The sequence below is a fragment of the Atractosteus spatula genome, chromosome 3, assembly GCF_055471065.1.
Source record: "Atractosteus spatula isolate fAtrSpa1 chromosome 3, fAtrSpa1.hap1, whole genome shotgun sequence".
NCBI lineage: Eukaryota > Metazoa > Chordata > Actinopteri > Semionotiformes > Lepisosteidae > Atractosteus > Atractosteus spatula.
Window position 1 is genome coordinate 12,555,687 of NC_142708.1, and position 19,249 is coordinate 12,574,935.

Here is a 19,249-nt window from a genome sequence, read left to right on the forward strand (position 1 = left end):
ACTTAGTTGACTTATAGCAGCTTTTAACGTGATGGTCTCCTTTATTTCTATTTAATTAAAAATTGATGCTATCATGTGGTATTTTTTTAGAAAACTCAACTCCCACCATTAGGAAATTGTAAGAATTGTAAGAAATGCATGCCTTTTTTGTATTTATTAAACTGGATTGTTTATGTTTTTTCCCTTTTCCCTTCATTCAGATAATCTTTAGGCTTCATAAACAAAACAGCTATTATTCAGTGATCATACTGTCGTAAGGAGGTAAATATTTTCAACCGAAATCCTAAGACAAATGCTATACCTGTGACAATTAAATCCCCCACGAGTCAAGATTGCCCATTTATTCTTTTTCCATTAAAAATCTGCCAGAAATCTGCCAAATGAACTACAGTCATCCCTCAATTTATTAACTATTTCACAGCCTCCACATTTATTCTTCATCCTGAAAGTTTGCTTTCGATGAAGTGTTTTTTTTTCATTGTAGAAAAATAACAATGTATTTACGGGCTTCATTGTAGCAAAAAAAAATTAAACTGGGAGTTTGTAATCCAGGGATGACAATAAACTGTTCCTAATAAGAACTTGATTGGTTACGGTCTAGATCTCTGTTCTTAATGTCTATCAATTGCTCATGAATCTTCAAAGCTGTACAGCAGCAGGACCTACTGTTTTATCAGGCTAATACTGTTGTATGCTGTCATACATTAGGTATGAAAAGTGCAACATTTAATGGATCGGTGTGTACCCAATCAATTTTTCCCATAAGAAACCATATCTAGAATTACAGTTTAGATGTGTTCTTAATGGCTGTCAATTACTCATTGATAATTCTTCAAAGTGTCTCCCAGATTCAGACCTGCCAAAACCACTGGAAACATACTTTTTTGCCTTTGATCACAAAAATGGTTATTACAAATATTGTAAATGAAATAAGAATTTTTTCCACACTTCTTGAAAAGCCTATCCATGATTCTGTTGAGGAATTTGGAGCTTTGAAGGTGCATGGTGAAGACAGGAGAAGAACTCTTTAAATTTGTGGTAAAAATGGCAAAAAGTACCTAACCACTGCTGCTGCATGCACAGCCCCTTTCAGCACTCCATGGCACCGGCAGAAAGGCTGACAACACACATTCGTGTATGACAGCCTGGCTTCTCTCCTCTTCCTGGATGTTTCAGTGCTTTTGTGAGATTCTGACCGAAGGAGGTCATCGTCCATCAACATTGTGAACATCAGCACTGTAGCCACAGAAGAAGGACATTCGGCCATTGTGGTCAGTTTTATTTTAAAGTAGTACATGTATTTATAGTGGTAAATGTATTTATCAATTTATTACTGTTGATATCCCCGTAGTGATTGTGTGTTTAACTGTTATGTTAAGATAGTCAATACTTTCTAATCATACAAAGTGTGTATGGTTAGATCCATGACAGAATGAGACCTACTGTACATTTATTTTAGAGTCCCTTACACACTGTTGGTGCAACTCACTTATTTTTGGAACCCTCAAATTGACATGTTATTCAGGTGTACAGCAAATGTTTGCATGTTTATTGTCCACCCGGATTGTGACTTGAATGCTTACATTGACCACAGCGTCCATTCTTTCTTTCATTTGTAATGTAATTCACAGATGTAAATTAATTTGGATATTTTGGGGGATATGTTATATGCAACAGCTGAAAATAATTGTTTGTCCTGCTCGGAGCCCTGTTGTCCAGTGGTAAAGCTTCTGAGCGAAGCAGAGATTTTTTTTCTAGGAAAAAATGGCCAACATTTGAATCTTAACCCAAGGTGCACAAAAAAGCACAACAATGCATACACCGTGATTCACTGGAAAAATCAATGCTGTGAGCTGATTGATGAAATAAACTAGAAAGATGATTGTGAATAAAAAAATGCTGTGTTGTCACATATATCAGGGAGCTGAAGACCTTTTTACGAATTCATGGGACTCGCATCTTGAGGGTACAGTATCTACAAAATAAAGGAAAATAAATGCCTTAAAACATATAAATACAAAGGCTGTGAAGATTTTAGAATGATAAACTCTTTCAAAAATACTGTTTAAAAGTAATAGAATCAATTCACCTACCTTTATGACCCTATGTGTAGTAGGTTTTCAATACATTAGGGGCCCAATATTCTGTAGTTGTAAAAAGCATCATAGGAAAGGATAGCAGTGGTCAAAAACAGGTCACATTTGCTGTTTACTACATTTTAGCATATACTACAGTGAATGTACTACAGAATTTACTCCAGTGTGTGGTTTAAACACCAACATTAGCCATTAGTAAAACAGTAGTATTTATTAGTATATCTAAAGTTTATATTTAGAGTTAATGAACTACAGACAAATTCTGTATAAATGTCTACCGTTTTTTTAAATAAAAACAAAATGTTGTTTTCCCATGAAAACAGTTTTACAGTTTCAGAAAATCAGGGCTGCAAACTTACAGGTTCTATGTCATAAAGAGGTGAACTGATTTCACGAGGAATGACAGCAGCCGAAAGCTTGGGAGAAATTAGAATCGTTTATTGTGATGTGGAGATTTGGCGTAACCCGCTTGGCTGAGGGCCAACCTCCCGGCCGTCGGACGGGGAGGATAGGACCCCCATGCGACCAATGGGGTAGCTGCAAAGGTGGAGAGGGGGTGGAGGAGGGATGCAGAAAACGAACGAGGAAGAGGAGAGAGTGGCATTGGATATTTATGGAGACCGGTTGCTTACGTCAGGATTAGTGAGAATTGCGGCAGCTGTGTCGAATGAGCGCGGCTGCCTTCATTCCTCCCGAACTTTCATTAAAAACTCCATTTCACGAGGAATGACAGCAGCCGAAAGCTTGGGAGAAATTAGAATCGTTTATTGTGATGTGGAGATTTGGCGTAACCCGCTTGGCTGAGGGCCAACCTCCCGGCCGTCGGACGGGGAGGATAGGACCCCCCAAAAGAACCAAGCGGGACCCCCAGTCACCAGTGCAGAAAAACAAAAACAAAAGATTATTGGGCCCAATTCAGCTGAGGAGAGAAAGTGCCTGCTTGAGGATACCGGGGTTAGTTTTAATGTGTGCATGGTAAGCCTCAGAGGATCGACGGCCGAGTTGCTTGATGAGATACTCGGGTATGCCTTAGCGAGCGGCAGAGGATGCGGTCCCTGATCCGGAGAATTGTTTAGGAGGGTATCATGATACGGCCCGTCTCGTTTGCGAACAGAGGGACAGTAGGCGAAGCTCCGGCGGAGGTGCGAAGATGTGCGTAATGGGATAGAGGCTCGAAAGGGCTTATGTAGGAACAGAGTTTGAAATTATAGATGAGAGTGGCGGATCCGAGTTGGTTGGTTTTGCTTTTCTTGAGATAGAAGGTCAGCGTCTCGGAAGATAAGATGGAGATGTTGGATAAGCAGGATTGAGAAGAAGGATCGAAGGATGTGGAATTAGCGGTAATTTCGGAGCACCTTAGGAAGATAAAGAAGGCTAACGAGAATAAAGATTCAAGAGGGCGGTCGACCCAGGGCGAGTGGTAACCTGACCTGACAACGTAGATGCAGGATTCAAGGATGTCTGAGGTAAGTGGTGCACGTAGGTTCGGAAGTGGTTTTTCAAGCCACTGAAAGCCTTTAAGGAGAGTAATTTGAGGGTGGATAAGGGATGGACAGATCGTGCCGAAAAGGAGTGGATGCCGCACGGGTATACTTTGGCGGTGGATGCTCGTACCTTGAGTGAGGTTCTACGATAGCGAACGAAGGACGATACGGTGAGAATGTCGAAAGAACGGAATCTTGTTCGCGGAGAGGTGGAAGGATTGAAAGCCCTTCCAGGCAGTGCAGTAAGAATTGAGAGTTCGAGGGGCGATCCCTAAGAGGATAGTTTGCTGGGCCAGCTGGAGATAGCGATGGAAAGGATGATTCAGAGGAACGCGAGTTCCGAATAGGGAGGTACTGTGCACGAGTTCAGTCTTGCATCTGGTGCCAAGTTCCTGAATTGAAAGCGAGAGAGAGAGAGTCAGCTATCTCGTTAAGGTGGCCTGGAATGTGAGCAGCTACGCGGATGAATTGATGTGTGAGAGAAATCCATTTAAGGCGGCAGAGGAATTTCATGATGGATTGGGGTGAAGACCTTCCTTTGTTGATTATATGAACTACTGCATGGATGGCCGAATGGATGAGGACGGTTTTTGTTTCCAATTGTGGCCCCAAAGAGAAGCAGCAACGACAATTGGAAATATTTCTAACAAGGCCGATGACTGGTTGGTGAGAGGGATTGGAGAGAAATCAGGAGGCCAAGGGGCCGCAAACCATTGGCCTTTGTGATAGCCTCCGAAACCGACTGAGGGGGCTGCGTCTGTGAAAAGCTGGATATCCTCAGTGTCAGAGAGGAGGTCATCGTAGGAAAGAGATGCCATTCAAGTTGGCCAAGAGAAGCTGCCAAAGCCTGAGCTCGGATTTGCAGTTGGCTGAAGGGCTTACGTGGTGGTAAAGAGAGGGCACGGAAGAGGCGAGGTCGAGAAGGTAGACCGTCCTTGAGGAATGATACGCATGGCGTAATTGAGGTGGCCGAGCGGAGAGAGAAGTTCCCTCTTTGTGCGAAATTTGGCGGAAGAATAGATAGAGATATACATCTGGATCTTGTCGATTTTGTCGCGAGGCAGGGAAGCGGAGAAATTGATGGAATTGAGGGTGATCCCGAGGAATTGGATTATGAGAGGGGCCAGTTGTTTTGTCCATGGCAAGGGGTACCCCTAGTTTCCTAAAAACGGAAAGAAGTGTGGTGGAGGCTCTTGCAGGTGGGGTGTGAGGAAAGTCTATGGTAAGGAAATTGTTGAGAAGGTGGACGAGAAAAGGAAGCTCATAGTTATTCGAGGGGATCCAGCCGAGAGCTTCGGCTAAGGTACCGAAAATGTTTTGGGCTACTCCTACGTCCGAAGGTAAGGCGGACTGAGAAGAATGAACCGCCGATGAACTCCGAAGAGGTGCCAGAGGTCTGGGTCAGGAGGCATAACTTTAACGGCACTGGAGATGTTGGCCTTGGCGAGCCAGGCGCCCAGACGGACCGCTATACCAATGGGATTGATGTGGTATGCAGGGAATGGGGAAGAGTCAAGTGGGCCAATCGTGAAACCATTCTCGACTTTGGATGCTAGCAAGGAATCAATGGAGTGGGGATCGGCGGTGGCAGATTGCAAATTTTTTGCAAAGACGAAGGAAGAAGGAAGTGTGCACGGGCCTGGTGAGAATCCGAAGGAAAGGCCGTCGAGTAAGATGTGGGTGGAAGAGGGGTCGGGGTGACGGAGCAGGCCGAAAGCAAGAGCGGGGATGTCGATTGGGGCAGACGGAAAAGCCAGTAGTCATTTGGGAACGCTGAAGGTGGAGCGAGCATGGAAGGGCCGGCGGGGGCAGGCAGAGCGAGCATTAGCTTCGCTGCAGAAGCTGGAAATGTGAAGGAAGCGACGAAGGGGGGAGGTACGTGTAGAGGAATTGAAGATGTTGGAAATTTGTTGGCCTCTGATCATCACGATGGGGCGACCGCGAACATCTTTGGACCGGGAAGGTTTGAAGAACCTGGCGGGAGAATAGATGCTGTGGGGGAGAAGGGGCGGAGTCAGGGTTGGGCTTGCGGACAGTATCTGGGCAAAGATTTGATGAATGTGTCCAAGAGGAACAGAAGTCGCAGGAAAGAGCTTGGACACCGGTGAAAGTGCGGCAGTAAAGCTCAATGTCGAGGGCTCCCCGGTAGGTGTGCTGGTTCCATTGGAGTAGGCGGGCAGCGGCCTCGGCCAAGAACTGCTTATGGTAATCGTAGAACAGGGAGCCCTCGAAGAGGACAGATAGATCGGGGATGCTGTGCATGTAATCGTCGAGTTCCTGACGACGTTGGGGAAAGGCGGAGCACGTGATGTCGTGGAAAATGCTGAAAGCCAAGCAGAAGTAGAAAATTCGAAGGACTGAAGCAGAGTGAGGGTCAGAAGATTTGAGAGTAACGGAAATCGAGCCGCGGTCAGCTGTTCTAGGATCGGAGTTGCAAGTGGAGGAAGAGAGAAGGTGAGCTAGATTGGCGTCCGCCTCAGAATTTGCTGCCGGAGTGAAAAGGGGATGGGAGGAGGACTAAACTTTAGTGCGTTAGGAGGAGCTGGGAGAGGAACGGCTGTTCGGAGAGGAAAGTCCTTAGTAAAGGGGAGATTGGAATCCAGGGACGAAGGCATGGGATGACGGATGCCGTGTTGGACGCCGGGGAAGGGAGAAGATGAAGAGGGAAGAAGAGCGGAAAGCAGATTGTGGTAGGAGGGGTTTGACGGATCTGGGGCCTGAAGCTCGGTGGCTTGGGATATGGAAGCTGAAGACTGTTGAGGAAATGAAGCAGGGGCGAAGGCTGCGTTAAGGACTGAGGAGGCTGCCGAGTCGTCTTGGACGCCAGGGGGTGGGGGAGGGTAAGGGCCGCCTGCTGGCTGAGCTGGGGGTCGTTTACTAGCTGGCCTTCGGGCCGTGGAGACAGCAGCGGGGGCCGAAAGAAAAGAAACCGGGGCCGAAGGCACCAAGCTGGCGGAGCTTGAGCCGTGTTGGACGCCGGAGGTAGAGACAGAGGAGAGTGCAGAAATTAGATTAAGCGGAGAAGGGGGGGGGGGCGTGAGCCTGGGGCCTTAGACTCGGCAGCAAGGAGATTAGGGCAGGAGGCTGGGTGCAGTTGTTCAGCAGAGGGATGGATTGCTTGGGGGAAGAGACAGACACGGACATATCAGGACAAGACAAGACAAGACAGAAGATGCGACAGGCAGAGGCGCGGGCAGCCTCGGGGTCCTCACGTTGGGATGAGTGGCGGCAGCGCGGGTGATGTCATCAGAGGGCGCCGGGGGAAGCTGGGGAGTTGATGTTTCCTTGTGTAGACTGCGGTTAAGTACAGGGAAAACAAGCTTTTTTTTTTTTTTGGAAGCGTTTCTTTTAAAATGGACGCCGTGTTTTCGAGGTATCCTCTGGAGGCTTGCTACGGTCCGGTTGGAAGTCGCGAGGGATGATCCAGGAGAAGGGGGAACCGATGTGCGTGAAGCGCGGCGGCAGGGACATCCTCGAGAGAAGCGGGGGTTATTTGGAGATTTTGCCGTGGAGGAACGGGGAGGCTGGGTTTGTAATGAGAGAGGGACTACGACGGCGGAACGCAGTCTTCGGCGAGGAGTTGGATCTTGTGAGGACTGGCTGGAAGATGAGCGGCGCTGATGTGGCACGGCGGCTGAAGGAGGCGATGAGACGGAGGTGAGGGGAGCTGTGGGGGGTGGACTGGACGAGAAGGGTAGGAGAGTCTCCTGCGCTGCAAAAAGGTCTTCATCGGAGCGGCGGATTTGTAGATCCATGAGAAGGGAGCACGGATTCGAGCTAGGCGAAGACAAACCATGCAGAAAACGAACGAGGAAGAGGAGAGAGTGGCATTGGATATTTATGGAGACCGGTTGCTTACGTCAGGATTAGTGAGAATTGCGGCAACTGTGTCGAATGAGCGCGGCTGCCTTCATTCCTCCCGAACTTTCATTAAAAACCCCATTATAGGGCTCACTTGCTAATCTTGGCTCTACACCTGCAAGAACACGTGTATACAATTTCCTTCCTGCAGAAGAGAAGGTCTTACAGCTGTACAGATTAGTGGTGAATAGTCAAGCATTTCAGTTTGTTTGGATGAAAACCATTGTAAACATGTGTCTGCCTGGCAGATTGTTACAGGACAACAGGACATAGAACAAAATGGAGAAGCTTGATTGAACTGTGGATTTGTCTCAAAATTTCTGTTGGAAAATATGGACTTCCTTACCAGAATGCTCTTATTGAATAATGACAGTTTTCGATAGATGGTTAAACAATTAGATAATGTAAGAATAAACCATTATATAAATGATGTGAAAAATAAAAAAAAATGTTTGATAAATGTAAACAGTGGTTATTTCTTATACTGTAATTCCCAATAGATCTTAAATTGAAAACTTACCTGACGTTTTCAGTGAAGTTGATGTTTGGAAATTAAATTGAATAGTTTCATTGGTGCTTAAGCAACAACAAATGCCTCATAAATGATTAAAGATATTGCAAAAGCCTCTTTAAAAGTATGAAGTATTTGTTATATATTTTGTAAATGAAGAGATAAAGAATTGTAATATGGAATTTTGAAATGCAAAAACTTTTATTTTTAAAGTTTATTTTTACACCTAAGCAATCTCAAACATTACAAAAATGCAATTGTACACTATGACAAATCAAAACATTAAAATTAAGCTAAAATTACTAATCCTCATAACAAATAAAATAATGGAAATAAACTTGTCAACAGTTCTTGCAGTTGTATATTACTTCTTTGAGACATAAAACTTTTACACTGATTTAATGTTTATAAGGAAATACATGGGTTTCACAATGTACAACTTTACTGCAACATACAGTAATTCATTGCACAACATTGATAACTAATCACAATTTGCCAGCAGTAAAAGAAATTTTCTGAAAACATACTGAGGAAGGGGGATACCACCTTTATCAATTTGGTGAATTATTCCGCAAACTTAAATTTAACTGCAGGCATGTTTTGTGTAATTCACATGTGACTTATTGTGTCTTTAGTTGTGGCACTCGAGCACCTGAATATTTTCATGTGAAACTGGCATCTACATTATCAAGGGGGTGTCAGTGTTCCCCAGATGGGATTTATCAGTTTTTGTGAGGGAAACTGTTGGGTGTCAGCTGACTCATTTGGTGATACAGCATGGCACACTAAGGAAAAGTTTGAGTCTTTCAGATTCTGTAGCTCTGGCAGCAGCTTGGGGAAGCACAATTAAACTTGGCTAATGACATAGATTTGACTGCTCCTTTTTATTATATGCTGCAATATAAAGTTGTATTTCTACAGCACCTTGGACTTCTTTTCAAATTTGTTTTACTTTAGCATTTAGTAAATATATGTGGAAGATATTTTAGCCTTATTTAAAATATAAATGGATTTCATTAAGATACAACAGTACTAGCTCTTTGCCATTTCATTGTGTTTGTTTTTTTCTGATAAGATGTCCAGATATTGGTAACCCACAGTGTCACTAGCATAGATATAAGTAGCTCTAACAGTCAAGTTACACTGACATCTTGCCCAACCATCTAAAGACTTTTATCTTGGTCTATCAGGACTGATGGAACAGATGCACTGTGAAATCTTGAGAGAACTGTGATTCAACCTATTGTAGATTAGTGTAATATCTAGTTTTACTAAATAATCGCCTGATTCAAACAACAAAATGCCATTTACTGTGAATGCAATCTGTTATCTTAAAAATGACTGTAGTCAACTCCATTTTTCTTGTTCGTCTTCCTTTATCTTTTTTGTCATATGTTACCCACAAATTAGGTACCTGAGATTGCAGGTACTTGAGACAAAAAGGTACAGTTGACACCGGTTAACCTTACAAGTTGTAGAATGTACAGTATGTTAGAATGCAAATATATTATTATAAATCCCCCCAAAATGTTATTCTTTAAATAAAAAGCTAGTGTTTCCAACACAAGCACTTTCTCAGGACTCTCCTGAACAGGTTGCTGTACACAGATAACTGCATTGGGTGGCGGTGTGGAATAGTGGTCAAGGCTCTTGAGTTCTTACGCGATAGCAGGTGTAGGGTCAAATCCCAGCTGGGAGTAATGTTGCTGTATCTTTAAATATGAAAAACTTTAGCCCAATGGCTGCATCAAGATCAGCTCGATGAATTTGCATCAACATATGCATGTAAAAAAGGCAACTCATTTCTGTACGTTGCTTTGCATATACATAAGTGTTTGCCAAATAATTTAATACTGTCTCAAGTTATACTGAGCTAAATAAAGATGAAAAATGAACAAAAGTGAAGAGAGCTTTTCTGGCTTAGACTGTGCAGGTCATTTTTCAGTGTAGGTGTTTTCAGAGCTTCATTAAATATTTAATGCTCTCTCTGCTGATCTTGACTCTTGTCACACAATATAAATCTTAATGAGCAGCTTCTGGAGATGTGTTGCCAAGCACCCAACAGCATTATTGTATTCTGCTTCCCATAAATAGGTTTTCTGTATTATTTTATTATTTTCGAAGCGCATTTGGTCATAACATTTTAGCACCCTTTCTTTTATTGTCCTGCCTTTGTCTTTTTTTTTCACAAGTTTGGACTTTTGAGTTTTGGTAAATCACTGCTGCTGTTAAGGGTGGAACTGACACCTGTGACTTTTACTGCTGGGCTCATTTCATTGATAATATACTAGAAAGCCCCAAGAGATGCTGCTTTTCTGTGAATGTGAGTCAAAATTCAAAAATGAGAAAAGCCCATTTGGCCCATCATGCTTGGTCAGTTTTTGATAGCTGATCAATCCCAAAATCCAAAATCCCATTTGCCAGTTTCTTAAAGAGACCTAGAGTGTTCACTTCAACAACATGGAAGGACAGTTTGTGTCAGACATTCATTACTCTTTGAAAAAAATACGTTTTTACTCCTAAATAGATCTCTTCTTAATTATCCACTGTCACCTCGCTTCCCTGATTTGACATTATGCTTGAAGCTGTCTCTGGGTTTAATTTGAGCTGTTTCCTTGATGTTTTTATGTATTTGAATCAAACTCCCTTTCAACCTGCTTTGCTTAGAATGAAAGACATCCACTTTCTTTAGTCTGACTGTATGTCACATACATTTTTGTGACCAGTGTTTCTGGTCTCCCTTTGAAATGTTTAGTGTAGGCAGTATTCTTTATAATGTGGTGACAAACGTATTATAAAATAGGTCTTATTAGTGTGCTGTACAGTTTTAATGACAGAAACATCTGTCCATTATTATCCTACACTTTTCACTATATATTCAAACATTCTTCTGAACTATTTTGGTTATTCCCTGCCATTTCTAAATGAGGGCATTGGTTCATGAGAATAAACACCTAAATCCTTTTCATGGGTTGCTTCTTCGAGTTCAGCAGCCCCTATTTGCAGGGTACAGTACATGTATATTACATAAAATAGTATGTAGTTGACAAGAACTAACCAGTTTCTTTACTACTGCTGCAGTGTTAGGCACTGACTCTATTTATGTAGTTACAAATTAAGTCCCATAATGGAACCTATAAAGATTTAGTCTTTGTTATGATGAGCTTGTTCATAATGGTGTAGGGTTCTTCTTCAAACTGAAACATGTTCGTCGGTGAAAATCCACTCAAATCATTTTTTTTTCTTTCGTTCATGCTTTGTATATTGTTACATGAGGGAGGTGGGACCTTCAACATTCCCCACATAGACTGGGAAACACCTGTAGGAATGTCTGCAGCAGAAACTGAAATGGGAGATACGGTTAATGACTGCAGAGCATGTACTGTACAAAAGAAAAGGCTTGTATTGATTTTGTGCTTTTAAACAATCAAGACAGAGTGAGTTAAACAGAAGTGAGAGAACCACTAGTGAACATACTGTAATATAGAGAACTGCTAATGTAGTGCTTTTAAGTGTTCTTTGAAACTGTACAGGTAGAGTCCAAATCAAAAGTTAACAATTTCAGGAAAGCAGACTTTTAAGGAATGAGACAGCTCCTATAATACATAGAAATGAATAGTATACTGTAGATATGGAATTAATGGACAATGGATGGCAGTAATGCTGGAATCATGTTTATTCTGTAGAGATTGTGCTTTAAATAAAACAGGTTTATCCTGAGAATGAGTATCCCAAGTGGTCTAACTAATCAGTCAGAAAAACAATACAGGAAAATGGTTTATAAAACTATTTTAGAAAAACAGGATGCAGTGAAAGAAAAAGAGTGTAATGAAATGCTTGATCGGGTAAAAAAGAATATTAGACAGAGAGAGAAAAGAATATTGCAGTGGAGACTTAAACCAATAACACAAGGCTCTTTCTGTATTACAGCAGCAAAATGATGCAGCAAAATAATGGGAAACCTCAGGACAATGAAGGAGAAATGACCGTGGTAGTAAATGAGTATTTCACTCAGGTTTTCACCAAGGACTAAAGTCAACAACATCCCTCAGGCAGTGAAAGAGTAAAGTTCTCTGTTGAATAATATTAACATAAAAGAGACAAAAATTGTTTGGAGCACTAGAATCACTCAACATTCATGAATCTTCAGGGCCTGATCATATCCTACTTATTGAACTTAAAGAAACGAGATGTTATTTGTAAGCCTCTAACTCATCTCTTGATACAGCAGTTGATCGAAAAGACGAAAAGCCATGTATTGGAGAATTGCTGATGTAGTGCCCATCCATAAAGAGTGAAAAAACTGACCCAAATAATTAGAGATCACTAAGGCTGATGTGTGTTACAAGATTATGGAAATTATCTTTTGAATCAAGCTAGATGTTCATCTACAGTACATGTTCGGCATAATCATGCCTCACAGCTCTTACCCCTAGGTTTAATTCCTGGGGTGTGGTCTGTGTGGAGTTTGTGTGGGTTTCCTCTGGGTACTCCAGTGTCCTCTCACAGTCCAAAGACATGCTGGTGGGCTAATTGGTTCTTAGGAAAATCTGCTCTGCGATGGACAGGTGTCCCATCCGTGTTGTACCCTGCCTTGCGCCCGCTGCTTGCCAGGTTAGGCTCTGGCTCAACCCACGACTCTGTATGGGATAATGCAGTTAGAAAATGGATGGATGGATCACCAGCATAATAGCTGGAACCTAGAGGACAGTCAGCATTGATTTAGAAAGGTAGGTCTAAACCTGTTCTTTGAACAAGCAGCAGGTTTTTGATAAAGTTCCAAATAGATGATTCATTTTAAATTTACAAAGTGATAAGCTTTTGAGACGTCATTTAATATGGACATGCAGTAAAAACAAAAGTATAAAAACAATAGGAAATGCAGAACGTCAATAGACTACTAACAGAAAAGTCCTGGGTGTTATATTGACACATCATTTACTTACCTTAACGATGTAAGAAAGCAACAAAAGGCAAACAGAATGTTAAGACAGTAAAAAGCATAACATTTAAATGTAAAGGTGTTGTGTTAAAATTGTTAAAGCCATTGGACTTCCTTTATAATATTGTGTAAGAGAACTAAACCTTTTGACTTAAAAACTATAAATAGATTATAAGGGGACTTTCTTGAAGTATTCAAAATCCTTCTTCATCCTTCAAGAAATGATGTATGTGATCTAATACACTGTAGCTAATACACTAACTGCCAAATGGGCTGTGTGAACTGACTAACCTTCTCTTTGAGACCTTTTTCAGGGTGGATGCTTAAATAAGACAGCAAAAAACCATGGTCTATGGTTGTAGACCATGTATTTGGAGGGACTTCTTCAGTGCATTTCTATACAAGAAATGTAACAGTTCTTATCCAAAGAAGTTCCGTATACAGACGGGTATTTTAATAGAGCATTTCAAGTAATGTACCTTGTTCAGGGTTACAACAGCAGTGTCTCAAATGGGATTTGAAACCACAGCCTTTCAGTTAAAGTTCACAACCTTGATCACTGCTGCCCTTAGGCCTCTTCTTTTCTCTTCCTCTAAGTTTAACTCACAGATAATGCTCTTTAATGCCAAGTTGATCTTGGCTGTTCCTTGAGCCATCCTACCATTCTTTGCTCCATCTTCATCAGTAGTGTCTTAGCACTTTATATGTCATTCTGCTTTGGAGTAATTTTCAGAAAACCCATTTCCAGTCTTCCCATAGTTAAGCTTTGCAAGCACCGTTGTGCACCCATGTCCCATATCTTACGATATGCTATTTCTGCACTGTTCTTTTTCTGTTATAGCACTGGGAAAATGTGGTGTTAATTTTATCCAGCTCAGTGAAACAGAAAAGATGCTTGTTTCTTCTGTTAGATTTTGACTCCCTGCACTTAAAATATTTTTTATTTACCAGATTCTTTTACAAGAAGAAAAAAATACATAAAGATTTAATGGTTTGGGATTTGGTGATGTTTATCATAGGGCGTAGTTAAAAATGCATTAAAAAGTGATGAACAAAATATCACATGTTCAGTAAATAATAGTCTTGTGCTGTATTATTTGAAGGATTTGTACTCCTGCACTATTTTTTGTAATGACTGTAAGCCTGTAAAAATTTGACAGACTGTGGACCATTTTTATGTTAGCAATTACTCAAGTGAAGTTAACACAAAAAAATAACCAGTTCAAAACTTTAATGTATTGAAATAAAGTAGTATGACGTTGTAATTTGTAAAATGTTAATAACATATGAACAACAGAACAAACTAATGCTGAACGTACCGTATACAAGTAGTCAGCTTGATTTTTCAGTATTACTGTAATGTCTACTGCCTTTTGTTTTCATTGAGGATGCTCCATAGGATCTAAGATGTATTTTTGATTAAAGATCTCTCTGACAATTCAAAGGTGCTTCTGTTATAATTGAATGTAGGTGAGTTCTTGCTGGCATGTCTTTACTAAGAAAATACATTTTCTTAATAAATTAATGAACATGGCATGTTCATATCCCTGAATAGTAATTACTTGGCGTTCCACTGTTGTCTGTAATATATTTTAATTTGCCTCATTGATTTCTAATAACAAAGATGCATGCAAAAGCATAATTAAATAGTTCCAATAATATAGTTTGTGTAATTAACTTGGAAAAGACTAATATTCTCTGAAATTACACCAGGTCTTGTTTGCCTGTGTAGCATGTAAATTTAGTGCACATTCAGCTAGATGTCTGACATATTTTTTTTCTAGATATTTATTTTCATTTCATTTATTTATTTTCAATAATAAAAAGGCATATTTTATTTTCTCATAGCTACAAACATGTTCATGAGTCCACAATATATTTGAATATCTTTATTTTCAATCACGTTTCTGATAGGAATGATAAGAGAAAGCTTCATTTACTTTTTGAGATTCATTATTTACATCTGCTTTATTGCATATTGGTAATGTGAAGTGTGATCTTTTTTGTAATTTTAACATGCTGACTTAACTGTTAATGCGTTGCATCAGATCCCTCTTGATTACAAAAGGTGTCTGTTCCATACTGGTGAGGCCAAAGCAGAGGTCTTTATGTTCTGGGGAATCTGTTGTTTATCTGGGGAATCTTCACTTTGTCTCATTACAACTAGTTCAGTGGCACAGTTGTTAGCACTGCTGCCAAATAGTGCTGGGGCCCTAGGTTCAATTCATTGGGTTATATATGGTTGGAGTTTGTATATTCTCTGTGTGTTTATATAGTCTTTCCTCTGAGTGCTCTGGTTTACTCCCACAGTCCAAAGATGTACTGGTAGGTTAATTGGCTCTTGTGCAAATTCTTTCTGTGGTGTACCCAACTTTATGCCCGTTGGCTGCCAGGATAAGTTTCAACTCCCCTGCGACCCTTTGTTGAACAGAGCGAATAGAAAATGGATGGATGAACTAGTTCTTTGCTTTGACAGTGCACATGCACGTGTTTTCCGGATCTCTGCTGTGGGATTGGATCCATGCTGCAAACCCCTAGTCTAAAAAACAAGGACATTGTTATTGGACTGGCTTAAACTTTCTGCATTGTCCTCAGAATCAGATACTGTATAAAAGCCTCTCCCTTTATGAGCACCACCACTTTTCGTTTTTTGTCTTTTACTGGGTATTCCAGTTTTTTTTGGACCTCATATCATATCAAACATTTCATAATAAACAGTAAAATCTAAAACATTTTGACACCGAATGACCTTGCTTTTACAGAAATGAAATGATAAATGGAATTATCTGGGGGTTGCTGTTTTAGAGCTGCTTTAGAACTATAAAAAATAAATAAGATACAGATATATAAACAGTTAATTTAATTAAATAGTGAGAGTACAGGATAATCTAAATTCAGAAGGCTTTATGTGCAGTTTTTGGTGTACTGGTTCTGTTTATTATATGTAATATTAGGATGCTTGATAGTACCAGTACAGCACAGTATCTCTGATTAAAGTCTCATTATTTTTCCGTAGAAGCAGCTGTTTATCTGCAGTTTGTACTTAATTTGTAGTCTCCTTGGGAGATATAAGGTTGTTTTTTGAATGAACAATAGTGTAACAAGTGTTTTTACTTGCTGCTCATAATATTGTTTTTGTGGGAGGAAGGGCAGATTGGGGAAGACATATGAATCCAATTAAGTATTTAGGAAATGCAATTGTTTTCAGTCAGTTGAAAAGAGAAATTGGTGTAGTATTTCCAGAAGTAGAACATTTCTGTTTGAAAGTCATTAATGTTTTGTTCATGAACACTTGTTTTTACACTCCAGCTGACTTGAATAGATATGGATACCCTTTTCTGAATTTAAATATTCTGGTTGCCAATAATAAATCAAAGTTATTCATTTTAAAACATGATAAGTCACAACTGCATGATTCTGATATGTGATTTGAACAAATCAGTAAGTCAGATGAATCTTCTGATCATTTTATCACACTCAGGTTAAACATTATTTCTGCAAAAATAGCTTAGAGGGTGTTACAGTATGTGGTTTATTATTATTTCCTAAATAAAGATTCCACAACAAGAAAAGATCAACGAACATTCATTCAGACTATTCAAGTTTATTTAGTCTATTTTGTTGTTATATGTTATGTAGCAATGTCATTTACATTGAAAATGCAATCATTGAAATTTATGAGGAATGTGAAATATTTAAAATACCAAATAAATGAGTCCCATGATAAAAATAATTGTTTCGTTTTTTTTTTCGTTTGGGGGTTGCCTACTTTGAAGTACTGTATCAGCAACTCTTGGGGAGATCTTGGCTAGCCAGTTTGCCCACTGGTTGGGTACATTTCTGTGGAATTGGTGAAAAGCTTACAGCAAAAGATATTTTTTTAATTCTATAAGTTGCTGTGCTATCAATTTTGAACTCTTCTCAGTCTTGAATAATAATTCAATTAACAGAAGCAACTGCTGGAATTAATACCATTTTTTTCATAAACATCAATTTACTGTATGTGTTTAATGCCTGCTAAAATGACAGAGATAAAACATCTCAGTAACATCATATTTCTTCCAGTATACAGTATAACATAGTGCTCTGTGCCCATGTAATAAATGGCAAGACCTAATCATGGATAATTTCTCCTGCTCTAATAGTATTTTCTTAATAGTATAGAGGCTTTACAGTGTTTCTTCATGAGACACAGGACATAAGATACAAGACAATGAGGTCTGATGAGGGTCTGTGTGGATATTCTGTAAAAACACTGTATGGACCTGCAAACATTGTGCATACATTGTGCGGTTTCCCTACAATAAGCTAAGAAATAATACGATTTTTTTTTATTTTTGATTTCTGCTCTATATGGAGTTTGGAATGAAAGTTTGGGAGTGTGAGAGCAACCAAGTTCTCTTTCATTTAAGCTGCCCTAACTTGCAGTCATCCCAGATGTCATTTACTGAAACTGGTTATACCATAAACCTCTCTTTCTCTTAGTCTTACATTTGCCTTTTTTGCCTTTACAATTACCCCTTGGGTAACTCTTCATTCAGTATGGGGGTCTGAGCCCCCTTATCCTACATCTAGGGGGGTTGGACCTAAGTCAGACAAGTTAAGCGAAGTGCCTAAATCCCAATCAACGTTCTCAAACACATTAATTCTCGCGAAATAAGAGTTTCTTGGGTAATTGTTTAGTTTATATTGTATGGCGTTTTATGTCAAAGCTGATTCTATGCACTCATCATCCTGGTTTTAGTGCACTCTGGGCCATATCTGTAACAGAAGCCGGTCCGGGGAATCCAAAACCAGGGGATCCATCCAAGACGAAACAAGCACAGTTAAAATCCGGAATGGGATTCTGAACAGGAACAGGGAATAAAAACCAGGATAACGAGGCCAGGCGCTCTGTGCCCCGGACTCAGATGGTCAGGACGCCGTGATGAAGCCTATGCTGTTGGGTCTCTCCTGGATGGGTGCGCCCTTAAGAGGAGGGATGATGATCGTGACAATATCTATACTGTACATTGTACATGTGCACAATTATAGATGATCCTTCTCGTCTTCTGATTTAATTTTTATTTCACCGACACCTTCATCCTACACTGCTGCATTAGGTCATTATGCATGGCTAGCTGAAGTAGCTCTTGTCACTGGGATATTCATCTAGAATGAGAAGAGAAATAGAAGAAGCCAGTCGCACAATATGTAAGTCCACTTTTACAACCAGCCTGACAGAAGCCCAGTTTCCCAGTCGAAGAAGGGCTGATGTCATAATTCTGAGGTCAGCAAGCTCTGAAGTCAAGAAGAAATGGAAAGAAAACGTACATCAAATCACCAATGAATGCCAAAATACACCATGTACAGTACACATTGTCTTATGTGCATTAAGGGAAGTCTGTGCTGCAAGACTCCACTGGAGTTGTAGAAAAAAGAACTCAAATGTGTCATTCTTTCTTTGTATTTCTTCTGTTTATAAAATTAATTTCCTGTATTTCATTGTTTTCCTGCTCTTTATTTACAGTACTTTATATCCGATGCATATCATACTTCATGTACTTTACTCTGATATTTGTGGTTTATTGAATTGACAAAAATTGACTACTTTCATGGTTTTTGCAATACATGTAGTATCATTGACTATTTTAATCATTTAGAGTGGAGAATTGGCATTGTCTAAAATGGATTCTGTGCCACAGACATACTGTACAGAAATACAGGATGTCACCTGCAATTTTACACTTAAAGCATACACGGAATTTTCAGTTGGTGTAGAATCCTTTTATTTAAAAAAATCAACATTTTTTGTATTATTGTACTTCACATTTATTGTTGTATTTTTAGTAGATTGTTGTTTTTTTTTTCAAAGGTTCAATTGCTGTTTACCTCATTGGATTGGAAACAATGGTTTAACCCTGTTTTATTTTTCTTCAACATTTGAAAAGCCTGTTTTCGAAATTTGATTAGTCGTTTTGTGGTGCGTATCGGCTTTGTGGGCACCTTAAGTTAACATTTGTTTATTTATGGTGCATTGCATTTCATTTAGTTTTACACTAAAAATACTTAAGAATAAAAGCACACATTGCAATTTATTAAAAAAATAGTAAAATTAAAATATTATTATTTATGGCGTGATCAGATCACCTTGGAGCAAAAACAAGTCTGAAAATGATGTATGAAACAATTTCCAGTCCTAACCATACCAACTAACAAGAATCCAGATAACACCATACTTGACCTAGATTCAGATCTCATTTGCAATTTCTGAGCATTCCACATCTTGATGTACAACACTGTAAACCCAATTTAATAAGATGTCAATGCAAAGCTCATCTTAGTAATGAGCTGCCACTGAAGCTGCTCTTACACC